The 16,345-nt window shown below is 43.7% G+C and overlaps 1 non-coding gene across 1 annotated transcript; it reads left to right on the top strand.

Moving 5' to 3' along the window:
- Nucleotides 1–10,888: 10,888 nt before the first annotated feature.
- On the top strand, nt 10,889–10,993 carry LOC111562046. Its single transcript, XR_002745106.1, has one exon. It is a non-coding gene; the product is annotated as a U6 spliceosomal RNA (small nuclear RNA).
- The last annotated feature ends 5,352 nt before the right edge of the window (nt 10,994–16,345 follow it).

Below are 16,345 nucleotides of genomic sequence, written 5' to 3'. Positions count from 1 at the left end.
AAGCCACCCAAGCCGTGATTCAGAATTTTTGATATGTGTAATGTAAGGCAAAGGCCATTGCTTACTGGTGTTCCATTTAGTGAATGCACACTCAAAGTATGTATGGTTTTTATAGCTTTCATAGTATAAAGTGTGTGTCTCTCACACACACAGACACACATACATTCACACACAAAGGCAGCAATTCAGTAAGTGGAATCATTTGAGATTGCATTTTAGAACATCTGTGATAAATGACTTCTCGAGTAAGCGTGAAACATCTCATTGAAAATGCCAAGGCTTTTGGCATCTATAGCAAATATAAATGTTGCTATTTGATATTTTATTTCGCAGAAATTGTACTTTTTTTAAAGTGAAAAGTATGTATGTATGTATTTATTTATTTATTTTAATGTTTTATTTATTTTTGAGACAGAGACAGAGCTCGAGTGGGGGACAGGCAGAGAGAGAGAAGGAGACACAGAGTCCGAAGTAGGCTCAGGCTCTGAGCTGTCAGTCCAGAGCTGACGCGAGGCTGGAACCCACCAACCTAAGCCGAAGTCGAAGGCTTTACCGACTGAGCCACCCAGGTGCCCCTACCTAAAAATATTTTATGAAACCATGTATATACTTTCACACATTTTGATGTTGACATCTAAAATTTTTATCTTGACTTAAAAGGATTAAATTTTCAGTGTATTGTAAATATTCACATTTGAAATTATTGTATCTCTTTTAAATGTATGAAAAGGAATTTAAATACCATACTGATGTGATGACTATCACCGAGCATTTATTTTTATTTTTTATTTATTTTTAAATTTACATCCAAGTTAGTTAGCATGTAGTGCAATAATGATTTCCGGAATAGATTCCAGTGATTCATCCCCTATGTATAGCACCCAGTGCTCATCCCACCAAGTCTCCTCCTTAATGCCCCTTCCCCATTTAGCCCATCCCCCCCAAACACAACCCTTCCAGCAACCCTCAGTTTGTTCTCTGTATGTAAGAGTCTCTTATGTTTTGTCCCCCTCCGTTTTTATATTAATTTTGCCTCCCTTCCCTTATGTTCATCTGTTTTGTATCTTAAAATTTTTTTTTAATCTTTATTTATTTTTGAGAGAGAGCATATGAGCAGTGGAGGAGCAGAGAGAGAGGCAGACACAGAATCCGAAGCAGGCTCCAGGCTCCGAGCTGTCAGCACAGAGTCTGATGCGGGGCTCGAGCCCACGAACGGTGAGATCATGACCTGAACCAAAGTCGGACACTGAACTGACTGAACCACCCAGGCTCCCGCATCTGTTTTGTATCTTTTTTTTTTTTTTTATGTTTTTATTTTTGAGACAGAGACAGAGCATGAGCAGGGGAGGGGCAGAGAGATGGGGAGACACAGACCATCTGTTTTGTATCTTAAAGTCCATATGTCTGAAGTCATATATTTGTCTTTCTCTGACTATTTTCGCTTAGCATAATACCCTCTAGTCCCATCCACGTAGTTGCAAATGGCAAGATTTCATTATTTTTGATTGCCGAGTAATACTCCATTGTATATATATATACCACATCTTTATTTATCTGTTGATGGACATGTGGGTTCTTTCCATACTTTGGCTATTATTATCAATAGCTCTGCTACAAACATTGGGGTGCATGTGCCCCTTTGAAACAGCACACCTATATCCCTTGGATAATACCTAGTAGTGCAATTGCGGGGTCATAGGGTAGTTCTATTTTTAACTTTTTGAGGAACCTCCATTCTGTTTCCCAGAGTGGCTGCAGCAGTTTGCATTCCCACCAGCAGTGCAAAACAGATCCTCTTTCTCCACATCCTCACCAGCCTCTGTTGTTGCCTGAGTTGTTAATTTTAGCCATTCTTACTGGTGTGAGGTGGTATCTCATTGTGGTTTTGATTTGTATTTCACTGATGATGAGTGATGTTGAGCATCTTTTCATCACATAAAAGTCTTTTAGAAATTTCTCTTGGGTGAAAAGAACAGCTTTAAATCCAAATGACAGCCCTGCCTTAGTTTAAAGCTAAGTTCTCTTTTCTGCTTATTATGGATCTTTGATAAAAAATACAATTGCTGAGAAGTCTGTTTTGCTTGCTGTTTGCTACGAGCATTGTGAAACCTTTCCTGAATGTAACTCGCTATGTAATAGAGTAAGCTGTGAAACTTCCTAAATGTAGTCTGGTATGTAATAGAATAAATGATTGTACATGAACTAACCGGCATTTCTCGCTTCTGTAAACCTGCTTGCTTACCACATTCCTCCCCTACCCCCTTCCCCCTTCCCCCTTCCCCCTTCCCCCTTCCCCCTTTTCCTCCCTCCACAAGTAACCAAGTAATGGACAAAGCCTTCCCGCCAAAGAACAGACAAAGGACACCCAATCAGAGAACAACAAATGTCCTTACTTTAAAACCAACTAATCAGGCCCCTCATAATTTGAAACCTCCCCTGTGCTATTTGTCTCTGTCTATAAAAACGCTGTACCAACCCTGATCGAGGCCTCTACTCGTCACTGGCGACGAGTGCACAGAGGTCCAGGTTCGAACCTGCAGTAAACGACCCTTGCCGCTTGGCTTTGACTTATGACTCTGGTGGTCTCTTGTGGGGGGGTTTCGCGACCTCGGGCATTACATTTGGAGGTTCCACCGAGATTTCCCCCGAGCCCACCAGACTTCTGGTCAACGGGTCGTATCTGATTCCGATCGGTAAGTAAGCCGGCTCTAACGTTCTTCCTTTTCTCTGATCTGTGTTTCTTCTCTGGAGAACCGGTTCTGTCTGGAAGCTGGTGTGACCCTGGCGGACGCGCTATAGGGCACCCGGCCGGGGTCAGTTGGAGACGTCCACTGACATCTGGGAGCCTTCTTGGCCCATCAGGGGGCCTTCTTGGTCCATTGGGGGGCCTTTTTGGCCCATCAGGATTCTTTTCTGTGGGCTGCTTACGCCCAACACGCCTGCGAACTAAATACTTTCATTTTCTCTATGAACTTCCAGAGTGCTAAAAAAATATCTCTAGGCGTCTAAAAGAAAAACCATCTAGGCATGCCAATTGTTACCCGTATTCTGATGTGATGTGTGTCTGTGTGTCTGTCTGTTGAATTGACTGGAATGATTGTTGAGAGTCAGGGGCACACGCCTGACTTACCCTATGTGTAGTCCCACGGCGTAAGCTACGGGATTTGAGTGGGCTCTAACCCGATTTCCGCGGTGATCCTCATATGGCTTAAGGCGGTCAAAATCTTTTGATCCAAGCAGGGGGTTTATATCTGCCCGCCTATGCTAAGAGGCACCTAAGCTCCCTCGAGGGACGCGGACGGGCGAGTACGCGAGTGCTTCTGTGTCAGTCTAAATGTATTTTCACCCCTGGGCCTTTGTAATAATAACCATCCTAGCCGTAACCCTTTCTACCGGGTTGGCCAAAACAGCACCAGAAAGTTGGAACCGCTGCGAAAGATTCTTGTTCTTGTTTTTCTTTCATGGGTCGGATGCTTTATTGGAATTGTTTTCTCGGCTGATCAGAATTAATTATTCCATCCTTTGTTCCTCTCTCCTCCTTCCTCAGCTCCCTCTGGCTTTCCCTCCCGCCCCTCCGCCCGGGGCCCAGCCAGGCCGCCGGGGGTCTCACCCTCGGAGGTCGCCTGCGCGAACTCCTCCACCGCTAATTTCAGCCGCTTCAGGGCCCCCTCCGTGCCGCCCCCTGGCCAGCGGCGCCCCCCCCACCGCGTCCGTGCTGCCCGCGCCCCCTTCTCTTCTCCTCTTCCTCAGAATCATAACATGGGCCAAACGCAGAGCACCCCTCTCTCCCTCCTCCTCACCAATTTCAAAGATGTAAGAGCTAGAGGACACAGTTTAAGCCTAGACATTCGCAAAAGGAAGTTGATCACCTATTGCCCCTCTGAATGGCCCACCTTTGGGGTCAATTGGCATACAGAGGGAACCTTCTGCCTCCCTGTGGTCCTTAAAGTAAAATCAAAAATTTTCCTACCAGGGAAAGAAGGTCACTCGGATCAGATTCCCTATATTCTGGTGTGGCAAGATTTAGTAGAAAACCCACCTCCCTGGATGGCCTCTTTCTTAACAACAGGGCCATGCAAAATTCTAGCGGCTAAACCTACCAACCCTCCCAAGCCACAAACTCCGAATGCACCCCCTGTTCTCCCCGACAGCCAAGATTCACTTTCCCTTGACCCTCCCCCTTACCAGATTCCCCCCCTTATTCCTCAAGCTGCCCCCATCCCTGCTCCCGACCCCATTCCCCCTGCGCCGGCAGAGCCTCCCGTAGCCCAGCCAATGGAAGAACTAGAAAATAGGGAGGCTCAACCCACGCCCATGCCTAGTGGGGGCGAAATCCAAGGGCCGGCTGGACGTACCCGTAGGCGGGCCCCACATGAGCCAGGACTCCGCCTTCCTGACTCCACCGTAGCTCTACCCTTACGGGAAATAGGGCCTCCCGATGATACGGGGAACCCCCGGCTTCAATACTGGCCCTTCTCCACCAGTGACCTATATAACTGGAAAACCCAGAATGCCCGATTTTCTGATAACCCTAAAGATTTAATAGCTCTCCTGGACAGCCTTATGTTCACCCACCAACCCACCTGGGATGATTGTCAGCAACTCCTCCGAATCCTGTTCACCACCGAGGAGCGAGAAAGAATTCAATTGGAAGCAAGAAAGCTGGTTCCTGGAGATGACGGTCAACCCACTGCTAACGTTGATCTCATTAATACAGCTTTTCCCTTGACCCGACCCCCACAGGATGGCTGGGACTACAACACGGCGGAAGGTAGGGGACGGCTACGCATTTATCGCCAGACTCTAATGGCGGGTCTCCAGGCTGCTGCACGCAAGCCCACTAATTTGGCAAAAGTGTATTCAGTAATACAAGGTAAGACAGAGAGCCCTGCCGCTTATTTAGAAAGATTAATGGAAACCTTCAGACAGTATACCCCCATGAACCCCGAGGCCCCCGAAAATCAAGCTGCTGTTGTAATGGCCTTTGTAAATCAGGCAGCCACTGATATTAAAAAGAAACTCCAGAAACTAGAGGACCTGGAGGGAAAACAGATTCAGGACTTACTCCGCATTGCCCAGCGTGTCTATAATAATAGAGAGACTCCAGAGGACGGGCAACTTAAAGCTACCGAAAAAAATGACCAAAGTCCTGGCCGCTGTCGTCCAAAAGCCCCTGGATAAAGACCAATGTGCCTATTGCAAAGAAAAAGGCCATTGGGCCCGAGAATGCCCTAAAAAGAAAAAGCCACGTCATAATCAAAAACCGTGGCAGCCAAAAACCACACCCGCCCTCTTCACTCAAGATGCGGAATAGGGGGGACGGGGTTCGGATCCCCTCCCCGAACCTAGGGTAACGCTACCAGTGGAGGGGAACCCAGTTCAATTCCTAATCGACACAGGGGCACAACATTCGGTCTTGATCAGACCCCATGGAAAAATTTCTGAAAAATCTTCCTGGGTCCAAGGGGCTACGGGAATAAAAAAATATCCCTGGACCACCCAGAGGACTGTGGACCTAGGAAATGGGAAGGTCACCCATTCCTTCCTAGTCATCCCGACAGCCCCTGCCCCTTATTAGGAAGAGACTTGCTCACTAAAATGGGGGCCCAGATTCATTTTACGCCAGGGGGCCCCCAAGTGACTGGCCCTCACAACCAACCCATGACCATACTTACTCTAAGATTAGAAGATGAATATCGACTCCATCAGGAGCCACCCTCACAAAGTCAAAACATAGAGCCCTGGCTCCAGCAGTTTCCAGAAGCATGGGCTGAAACCGGGGGTATGGGGTTGGCTAAACATCGCCTGGCTCTATTCATAGAGCTGAAACCGGGGGCAGATCCAGTTCGGGTCTGACAATACCCGATGTCAATGGAGGCCAGAAATGGCATCACGCCACATATCCGTCGCCTCCTAGACTTAGGCATCTTGCGTCCCTGCCATTCAGCCTGGAACACCCCCCTGCTGCCTGTACGAAAACCTAACAGTGCGGACTACCGTCCGGTACAAGATCTGAGAGAAGTTAACTGCCGAGTCATGGACATACACCCAACAGTACCCAACCCCTATACCCTCCTAAGTGCCCTCAGCCCAGAAAGACAATGGTATACTGTCCTTGATTTGAAAGATGCTTTTTCAGCCTGCCTCTGGCCCCCAAAAGCCAAGAGCTCTTCGCCTTCGAGTGGTCCAACCCTGAGAGGGGCATAAATGGGCAACTCACCTGGACCCGGCTCCCCCAAGGATTTAAAAACTCACCCACCTTGTTCGATGAGGCACTTCACGAGGATCTGGGTGAGTACTGGAATCAAAACCCCGAAGTGACTCTCTTGCAGTACGTCGACGATCTTTTAATCGCCGCTGAAACTGCCGAAGCTTGCTTGCAAGGCACGAGGAACCTCCTCCGGACACTTGGTGCCCTGGGGTACCGGGCTTCAGCAAAGAAAGCCCATATTTGCAGATCCAAGGTAACCTACTTGGGGTATCTGTTAAGAGAAGGCCAACGATGGCTCACTGATGCACGGAAGGAAACCGTCCTCCGCATCCCCCGACCCACAATGCGAAAGCAGTTAAGAGAATTCCTGGGATCGGCCGGGTTCTGCCGCTTGTGGATACCTCGGTTCGCCGAGATGGCTAAGCCTCTTTACCTGGTCACCCAAGAACAGGCACCCTTTGAGTGGACAGAGGAAACTGAGCAGGCTTTCCAGCAAATTAAACTCACCCTGTTGTCGGCACCAGCCTTAGGGCTCCCCGATGCCTCCAAACCCTTTCATCTCTTCGTAGATGAAAATAAAGGGGTAGCCAAAGCAGTGCTGATGCAACTCCTTGGCCCATGGCCCAGGCCCGTTGCCTATCTTTCAAAAAGACTGGACCCAGTAGCGGCTGGCTGGCCCCCTTGCTTCCGTATGATCGCTGCTACAGCTCTAATGGCAAAGGATGCTGATAAGTTAACTATGGGACAAGAGTTACATGTTACAACCCCTCATGCCATCGAAGGGGTCTTCAAACAACCTCCTGACCGATGGATAAGTAACGCCCGACTGGTTCACTACCAGGGACTATTATTAAATCCCCTCAGAATCATTTATGCTCCCCCCTGAACACTAAACCCTGCCTCCCTGTTACCAGACCCGGACTTAGATACCCCCCTCCATGACTGCGCTGAGATATTGGCACAGGTTCATGGAGTTCGGGAAGATTTACAGGCTCACCCTCTACCAGACGCCGAGGTTACCTGGTTCACTGATGGCAGCAGCTTTGTACATCAGGGTCAAAGGTACGCGGGGGCAGCAGTCACAACTGAAACTGAGACTGTTTGGGCAGAGCCTTTGCCAGCTGGCACCTCTGCCCAACGGGCTGAACTTGTGGCCTTAACCAAGGCACTGACTTTGGGAAAAGACAAGAGACTAAACGTGTATGCCGATAGCAGATATGCTTTTGCTATGGCCCACATACATGGAGCTATATACAGAGAGAGAGGACTGTTAACTGCAGAGGGGAAAACTATCAAAAACAAAGAAATATTGGCTCTTTTAAAGGCACTCTGGCTGCCTAAACGACTAGCCATCATACATTGCCCAGGCCACCAAAAACCGATCACACCGGTGGCCAGAGGAAATAATTTGGCTGACCAGGTGGCCCGAGAGGCGGCCTTACAGGTGGACCGTGCTTTAATGACCACCCTACCAGACCCCGGTTCAGCTAGTTTACCGGAAAATCCCGCCTACACTAAAGAAGACCTAAACTGGATCCAAAAATTACCTTTAACTCAGTGCCTTAACGGAGGCACTGCTGTGGAGGGCAGCAGACTGTAGCATAATTCTCCCAGAAGAAATGGGAAATGAAGTCTTATCCAAGATGCACCGAGCCACTCATATGGACACAAGAAAAATGCAAGACTTAATAAGGCATGCTAGAATCACCATTAAAGACTCCAGGACAAAAATTGAGCAGATAGTTACTAGCTGTAAAGCTTGCCAACTAACTAACGCCACCAACCACGGGAAAAACCCTGGCTCCAGAACCCGCGGAACCAGGCCGGGAGCCTATTGGGAAGTAGACTTCACCGAGGTAAAGCCTGGAAAATATGGATATAAATATTTGTTAGTGTTTATAGATACCTTTTCAGGATGGACAGAGGCCTTCCCCACCAAGCATGAGACTGCGCAGGTAGTAGCAAAGAAAATGTTGGAAGACATCATGCCCAGGTACGGATTCCCTACCCTAATAGGATCAGACAACGGGCCAGCATTCATTTCAAAGGTAATACAAGGGATAGTGCAGTTTATTGGGGCTGATTGGGAACTACATTGTGCATATAGACCCCAAAGCTCAGGACGGGTAGAAAGAATGAATAGAACTCTAAAAGAGACCTTAACTAAATTGACCATGGAGACTGGCGCTAACTGGGTAGTCTTACTCCCCTATGCTCTGTTCAGGGTGCGGAACTCCCCTTACAAACTGGGATTAACCCCCTTTGAAATCATGTATGGAGTGCCCCCCCCCCTATAATTCCCAACCTACAGTCTAATGTGTTAACTGAATTTGATGATCATAAACTTCTTATTTCCTGAGGGAACTCCAGCACACCCACCAGGAAGTTTGGCCCAGATTGAGAGCCATTTATGAGAACGGGCCCCCTCCTGAGCCGCATCACTACCGACCCGGAGATTGGGTATACGTGCGGAGACACAAGCAAGAGACCCTCCAACCACGGTGGAAGGGACCCTACATTGTGATCCTAACCACACCCACTGCTCTCAAAGTCGACGGGATTGCTACCTGGATCCATTACACCCATGCCCGACCAGCTGATCCCTTTGCGTTTCGAGAAGACTTCGTGCCGGAAGCCAACACCGCCTGGACGGTTGACCAGAGTAAGACCCATCCTTTAAAATTGACTCTGCGTCAAAAACCTGACCCCGAAAACCGGCTGAGACCAAAGGCCTGGGTGTCCCATACCAAGACTGTTGCAGCAGCTCCGGACCCACAATGATCGAAGGAACACTCAGCGTGCTCCTGCTCACCTCCTACGGACTGATAAGTATTGCGAGCAACCCCCATATACCCTATACTTTAACTTGGGAGGTTTCTAATTTGGAAACCCAGGAAGTCTATAATACTACCACAGCAGATGATACTCCCCTAAATGCCTGGTGGCCTGACCTATATTTTAACCTAGAGGACGTAGCCGTAACCATGGGGGTACTTCCCCCCAACGGAAGCCGCCAGCGTCCTAATCCGTCATGGACCGGAACCCCAGAAAATGAAAAAAAGCGCATAAGATCTGGTGGGTTTTATGCATGTCCCGGGTTCAGAACAGGAGCAATGAAAAAAACCTGTGGAGGAATCGAATCCCTCTACTGTAAGGCTTGGAGTTGTGTTACTACCAATGATGGAAACTGGAAATGGGAGGTAAAACCCCATTATATTGACATGAAATTTGCCAGCCCCTGTCCCAAGCAAACCCGTGCCTGTAACCTTATTCGTATCAAATTCCTAGAGGACGGAAAAAAGGAGACAAGATGGATTACGGGACTAAATTGGGGAATTTACCTGTATCGGGGACCGCCTTACTTTGCAACTGTTATTCAGATAAGATTAAAAATAAAACCCAAAGCTTCACCAACACTAATAGGGCCAAACCAGTCAGTATGGCCCACAAGTAAGCCTAATACTACCCCGAGGTCCACAAATAAGGGTGGTTTGAATCCTGGTTCAACGCGTCCCCTTGGTTAACTACCCTGCTCTCCGCTTTACTCGGGCCTCTGGCCATTCTACTTCTCGCTCTCACATTAGGCCCCTGCATCATAAACAAAATTATTAATTTTGTCCAAGACAGGTTCAATGCTATACAATTAATGGTCTTACGAACTCAGTACCAACCGCTCAAGACATTACAAATAGAAAATTGAAGATCCAAGATTGGCTCTTTAGGCACAAGAAAAAGGGGGGAATGAAAAGAACAGCTTTAAATCCAAATGACAGCCCTGCCTTAGTTTAAAGCTAAGTTCTCTTTTCTGCTTATTATGGATCTTTGATAAAAAATACAATTGCTGAGAAGTCTGTTTTGCTTGCTGTTTGCTACGAGCATTGTGAAACCTTTCCTGAATGTAACTCGCTATGTAATAGAGTAAGCTGTGAAACTTCCTAAATGTAGTCTGGTATGTAATAGAATAAATGATTGTACATGAACTAACCGGCATTTCTCGCTTCTGTAAACCTGCTTGCTTACCACATTCCTCCCCTACCCCCTTCCCCCTTCCCCCTTCCCCCTTTTCCTCCTTCCACAAGTAACCAAGTAATGGACAAAGCCTTCCCGCCAAAGAACAGACAAAGGACACCCAATCAGAGAACAACAAATGTCCTTACTTTAAAACCAACTAATCAGGCCCCTCATAATTTGAAACCTCCCCTGTGCTATTTGTCTCTGTCTATAAAAACGCTGCACCAACCCTGATTGAGGCCTCTACTCGTCACTGGCGACGAGTGCACAGAGGTCCAGGTTCGAACCTGCAGTAAACGACCCTTGCCGCTTGGCTTTGACTTATGACTCTGGTGGTCTCTTGTGGGGGGGTTTCGCGACCTCGGGCATTACATGGGTCAGTTACATCACAAGAGATTGCCTTTTATCTGGAGGAACTCCCATATCCCCTCATTATCTCCAGGCTCATAGAGTTTAACTCCTCATGGCCCACAAAAAGAAATGCCTAATCAGTTCCTAGAGGAAATAACCTAACAGTGGCATTTCAACAAAAAGAGGCTAGTGGTGGAGCACCCCCAGCAGAATGGAGGAATTTATTACTGACATTTTTATGATTTCCAGCACATGGTGATAATAAAAAGAAGACATTTAGTTGGTTTATTATTGCTTTAAAATTCTCTACACACAGTGCTCACTTCAGCAGCACATATACTAAAATTGGAATGATAGAGAAGATTAGCATGGCCCTTAAGCAAGGATGACATGCAAATTCATGAAGTGTTGCATATTTTAAAAAATAATAAAAATAAAATTCTGTACACACAATGCACCCCCTTTTGTCTGAACCTGGAGCAGAACACTACATCAAACAAACAGTACTAGGCCTTGTTAATTTGTGTCAGAGAGAACATAGGTGGATTCTAGGCATGTCTGTTTAAAAAGATAAAATATAAAGGCTAGGAAGGGCAAGTATATTTATATGGTTTCATTCATTCAGGATTTGAGATTTTAGTGTTACATTGAGCACCTGATATTGGATCTGAATGTGCTTGGTTAACTGAAGCCTGGATTGAATACTGGCCAACAGTCATTCAAGTTGAGATGCCAGATATTTCCTGGCAGGGAGTCAGCAAACTAAGGAATTGGGGCCCCATCTGTTTTTGTAAATAAAGTTTTATGGGAAGACAGCTATGCTCATTTATTTATGTATTGTCTATGGCTGCTTTCATGCCACAATGGCAGAACTGAATAGTTGTGATAGAGACCACATGGCTCTCAAAGCCTAAAATATTATCTGGTCCTTTAACAGAAAAAGCTTGTGGGTCCCTGCTGTAGGGGAAAGAAATCTACAGATTTAGGGAGATGGGAATGTTGGTATGGATTTTGTTGACATGTCAAAATACTTTAGAACTCACAAAGGAAGTTAACAAACTGTTACATAAATGATATTCTATCTTTCTGCCCTAAAATTATACCTTCATAATGCCAAATTTAAAATATGTGTAGACTATGGTTTTTATGATTGAAAGTCAATAAACTAACAAAGATAGGTGAACTTAGTTATTGCACATGCCTAGGTATTCTAGAATAGTCTAGTGTGTTTGGATAAAAAATAAAATATAGACACATAATTCAGAAATTGTTTTATAAAGTTAATTTTTCATTTCAGCAGTATCTCTGTTTTTATAATCAAGATTTCACATCTTTTTTTCCTGGCAGTGTTTTCCTGGCAGTAATGCCAAATTAGCTTATCTTGGGTCATAGTATTTCTTGGATAGATTTTTAAAAATATAATCTTTTCAGGGGCACCTGGGTGGCTCAGTTGGTTAAGCGTCCAACTTCAGTTCAGGTCATGATCTCAAGGTTCGTGGGTTCAGGCCCACGTCAGGCTCTGTGCCGACAGCTCAGAGCCTGGAGCCTGCTTCGGATTCTGTGTCTCCCTCTTTCTCTGCCCCTCCCCTGCTCATACTCTCTCTCTCTCTCTCTCTCTCAAAAAATAAAAATTAAAAAAAAATTTTTTTTCAAGTTTATTGAGGCATAATACATATACAGGATAATTTTTAAATTCTTTTCAATTGGAGAAGTTTTCTTTGTTCAGACAGTAGGGAATAATTTGGCTCAGGTAGCAAAAAAGAAAAGAATGCATAACTGCTATGCACTATTTTTCACATTCATTAGTGTATCAGGCTGAATAATGGCACCCAAATATGTCCACATCCTAATCTCTGGAATTTGTAAATGTTATTTTACATGGTAAAATACACTTTGCAGAGGTGATTAAACTAAAACTCTTGAAATGGAAAGATCAAGTTGGATTATTCATGTGGGCTCAACATAATCACAATAGTCCTAATAGGAAGGACACAAGAAAAGTCAGAAACAGAAACTGAACTGAATCACTGAAACTGATTTCTAACTTCTGACCTCCAGAATTGTAAAAGTGAATTTATGTTGTTTTAAACCACTAAATTTGTGCCAATTTGTTATAGCACCAACAGGAATGTAGTATAATGACCTTTAAATAAAATGACACAACTTAAAGAATATCTATCAGTTAAGTACTATTTTATAGTAATTAGATTCAGGGTATTAGCTATTCACTTCAAAGAAACTTACTTCGCCTCTCTTACTAAAAGGTTACTCCTTGCCAAGGAAGTAATTTCTCTTTTGTGTCAGACTATCTAAGCAACTGATCTCCTTGAATAAGATTTGTCTCTTTATTTTAGTCTGTGTTGCCATAACATTGTATGTATCATATATTCCCTTAATAGTGTATAACTTATTATTAATCTTTTGGTACGTTTTTATGAAGAATTCCATACTTGTTACCTAACACTTTAACATATGTAGCACAATAATCTGGATCCCTACAACCAGTATGTCATTTGGCCTACTTTCATTAAAGTGAAATTAAAATTATGTATTACAACAGTGTATTTCTTTTTAAAAAATTTTTTGGTTTATGATCTTATGAATCACAGCTTACCTAACAAGCATCCTACTACATCTCATCACACATCCTTCAGATGATTGCCTGTGTCTGCTCTGATTAATGATGTGCTGGACTTACAATTTACACTCACAGGGCAGTCAATGATCCCTTATTTTCTTGTTCTGATTTTTTTTTGATTTACTTTTTTAGTAATATCTACACCCAAATATGGGGCTCAAACTCATGACCCGAAGACCATGAGTTACAAGCTCTTCCAACTGAGCCAGCCCAGTGCCCTCTAATAGTGTGTTTCTTACCTCTGATCCTTTAATGTTATTTCATTTGATCCCTAAACATCATTAACACTCTATTTTACACATGAAATAACTAAAACCAGATAGGTTTAAGTGTCTTACTCTAAGTCATAGAGGTACTTTATAGGAGAAATGTAAATTGAAGCCAGATCTTTTGTTCCAGACCTGAGCTCTTTCACTGGATCCCATTCTATTAAAGACATATGATAATATCTGAGAATCTTGACCAATATTGATGGGTAGATCAAAATTTCCCTTTTCAATATACTTAAAAAAATAGTAGTGACCTTAGTACATTAGGATCTGTTAACAGTATGTAAGACAACTGTGAGAAATTAAAGAATGAGGGTTGTCTTGGGATGCCTGGGTGGCTCAGTCAGTTGAGCATCCGACTTCAGCTCGGGTCATGATCTCAAGGCTTGTGAGTTCGAGCCCCTCATTGGGCTGACTGCTATTGATGCAAAGCCTGCTTGGGATCCTCTGAGTCCTCTCTCTCTGTCCCTCCACCACTTGGGCGCACAATCTTTCTCTCAAAAATAAAAAAAAAATGAGGTTGTCTTAGGAAGGAAACCACTAGAAAACACTGTATTATAAATTAGTGAATTTGCACTGTAACTTATATAGGTCACTCTTGTGAACTTGTGTCAATTAGCATTCCCAAGTTTGATTTTCTTTAGGATAGTGATAGCGCCGATTCCTAAACCATCACAAGTTCATCACGGTAACACCATCTGGAGAAAGCCTGTACCTGGATAAATCTCCCCATGTGACTATGGCTCTAATTAATAAGACTGTTAGTTAATATTCTATTCATTTAGTCAGTATGGGAAAACAAAAGTATTTGCATATAACACAACCTCTCAAAATGAGTTTGGGTTTTAATGAAAATTTAGATTGTCTTCTCAAATAAAAGTTCCTGATGACCCACATATTTTCTTTCAGATGTAAAATCTGATCGTTTTTAAGCTGTCAATGTCCATTTTCAACCTGTTTGACACTGTTCAAGTTCTCATTAAACACATTCTTATGTGTTTTCCCATATGTAAATGCCTCTGTGATGTTGCTTGAAGTATTCTGACCAAAGATGCTTAAATAGGATTCTGCAACTATTGTTCTAGGTTAAATAATTAAACCCATCTTTACTTCTCTTTAATCATCATGCCATATGCATAGGAATGACTTGGCACACTATTTTCTTCTGAGAATCCATGATTTTTTGAAAATTTATTCTGACAGAGAGTGTGCCAACAGGGGAGGGGAAGAGAGAGAGGGAGAGAATCCCAAGCAGGCTCCACACTGTCAGCACAGAGCCCAATGCAGGGCTCAAACCCACAAACTGTCAGATCATGACCTGAGCTGAAGTCAAGAGTCAGACACTTAACTGACTGAGCCACCCAGGCACGCTTGAGAATCCATGATTTGTTAAATGATTTGGGACATGTTAAAGTTGAATACTGTAAGAAGGCACTTACTTTCAAAAAGAAGTTTCTATCACTAGATCATGAAAAATGCTAATTCACAAATTTTTTGAGGCCTTCCTCTCACTCTCCAATTTCTGCAAAGTTACAATTGAACCACTTTTGAAGGGACACTTTCTTTCTATTGTTGTTGTTGTTTTTAATTTTAAAATGTCTATTCATTTTTGAATGAGAGATAGGGAGACCCAGAATCCGAAGCAGCCTCCAGGCTCAGAGCTGTCAGCAAAGAGCCTGACACAGGGCTCGACCCCATGAACCATAAGATCATGACCTGAGCCGAAGTCAGATGCTTAACCAACTGAGCCAGCTAGGTGCCCCTGACACAACTTTAGAAAATGCACCAAACATACTGTGAGGTAAAGAGTTTTACAAGTATTGAATAGACTGTCAAAATTATTCTAATATGTTTAGTAGTGAAAAAAGTAGTAAAAAAAATTCATAATAAAAGGTTTCAAAAAATGGTTTAATTTCTCATCAAATGAATGATACATGGTGAGAAAATATAACTCCAGTATAATTGCATAAAATAAATACATTTGTTTGATGCTTGGTATGGCATTATTGACTTATTTCAGAGAAGCAAGGCAGTCTTATTATTTTTTTTAAATGTTTATTTATTTTTGAGAGAGAGAGAGCATGAACAGGGGAGGGGACAGAGACAGAGGGAGACACAGAATCTGAAGCAGGCTCCAGGCTCCAAGGTGTCAGCAAAGAGCCAGAGGCGGGGCTCGAACCCACGAACCGGGAGATCATGCCCTGAGCCGGAGTTGGACTCAATGGACTGAGCGGCCCAGGTGTCCCAAGGCAGCCTTAATTAAGCCTTTAAATAACACGGCTTTGTCCTGTGACTAAAAGTGTAGTATCATGCAAAGATGGTATTAGGCTACAAAAAGGTTAATGTTCATTTCTGTTGTGTCATTACTCTAGATCTAGAAACAAAAGTACTAAAAACCTTAAACTACTAAAAAAGTACTAGAACAGAGCTTAGAATTCGGTTTTATTATGAATTAAATTTTATTAACCCTAACAAACACAGGAGAATTAGGTCAACATTTAGACTGTCAAAAGTTGATGAATAAAATATTTTAATTATATGAAAGGAAATAAAAGTTTTAAAAAACTCAGCTCAATGTATTATTTAACTACAAATGGAAATCTCTTATGATCATTAACCGAGGGAGGAAAACGTAACTATGTTTCTAGGGAGATTTATAACCAAAGGCTTAATATCTGTTTTATGTATGACAAAAACTGGTCAATTAACATAATCTTTATCTTGTACACATAGGACTACAGAAGAGATTCTCAACGAAAGAAGCAGTGATTACTGCTTAACAAAAACTGTATTCAATCCCTTGCCCAAATAATTTAGCCATGGCTAAGTTCTAATCAGACCATGAAGTGACAATTGCAGATAAAC

The sequence above is a fragment of the Felis catus genome, chromosome C1, assembly GCF_018350175.1.
Source record: "Felis catus isolate Fca126 chromosome C1, F.catus_Fca126_mat1.0, whole genome shotgun sequence".
Classification (NCBI taxonomy): Eukaryota; Metazoa; Chordata; class Mammalia; order Carnivora; family Felidae; genus Felis; species Felis catus.
The sequence above is the reverse complement of the archived record's forward strand: the minus strand, read 5'-3'. Positions and strand labels throughout refer to the sequence as shown.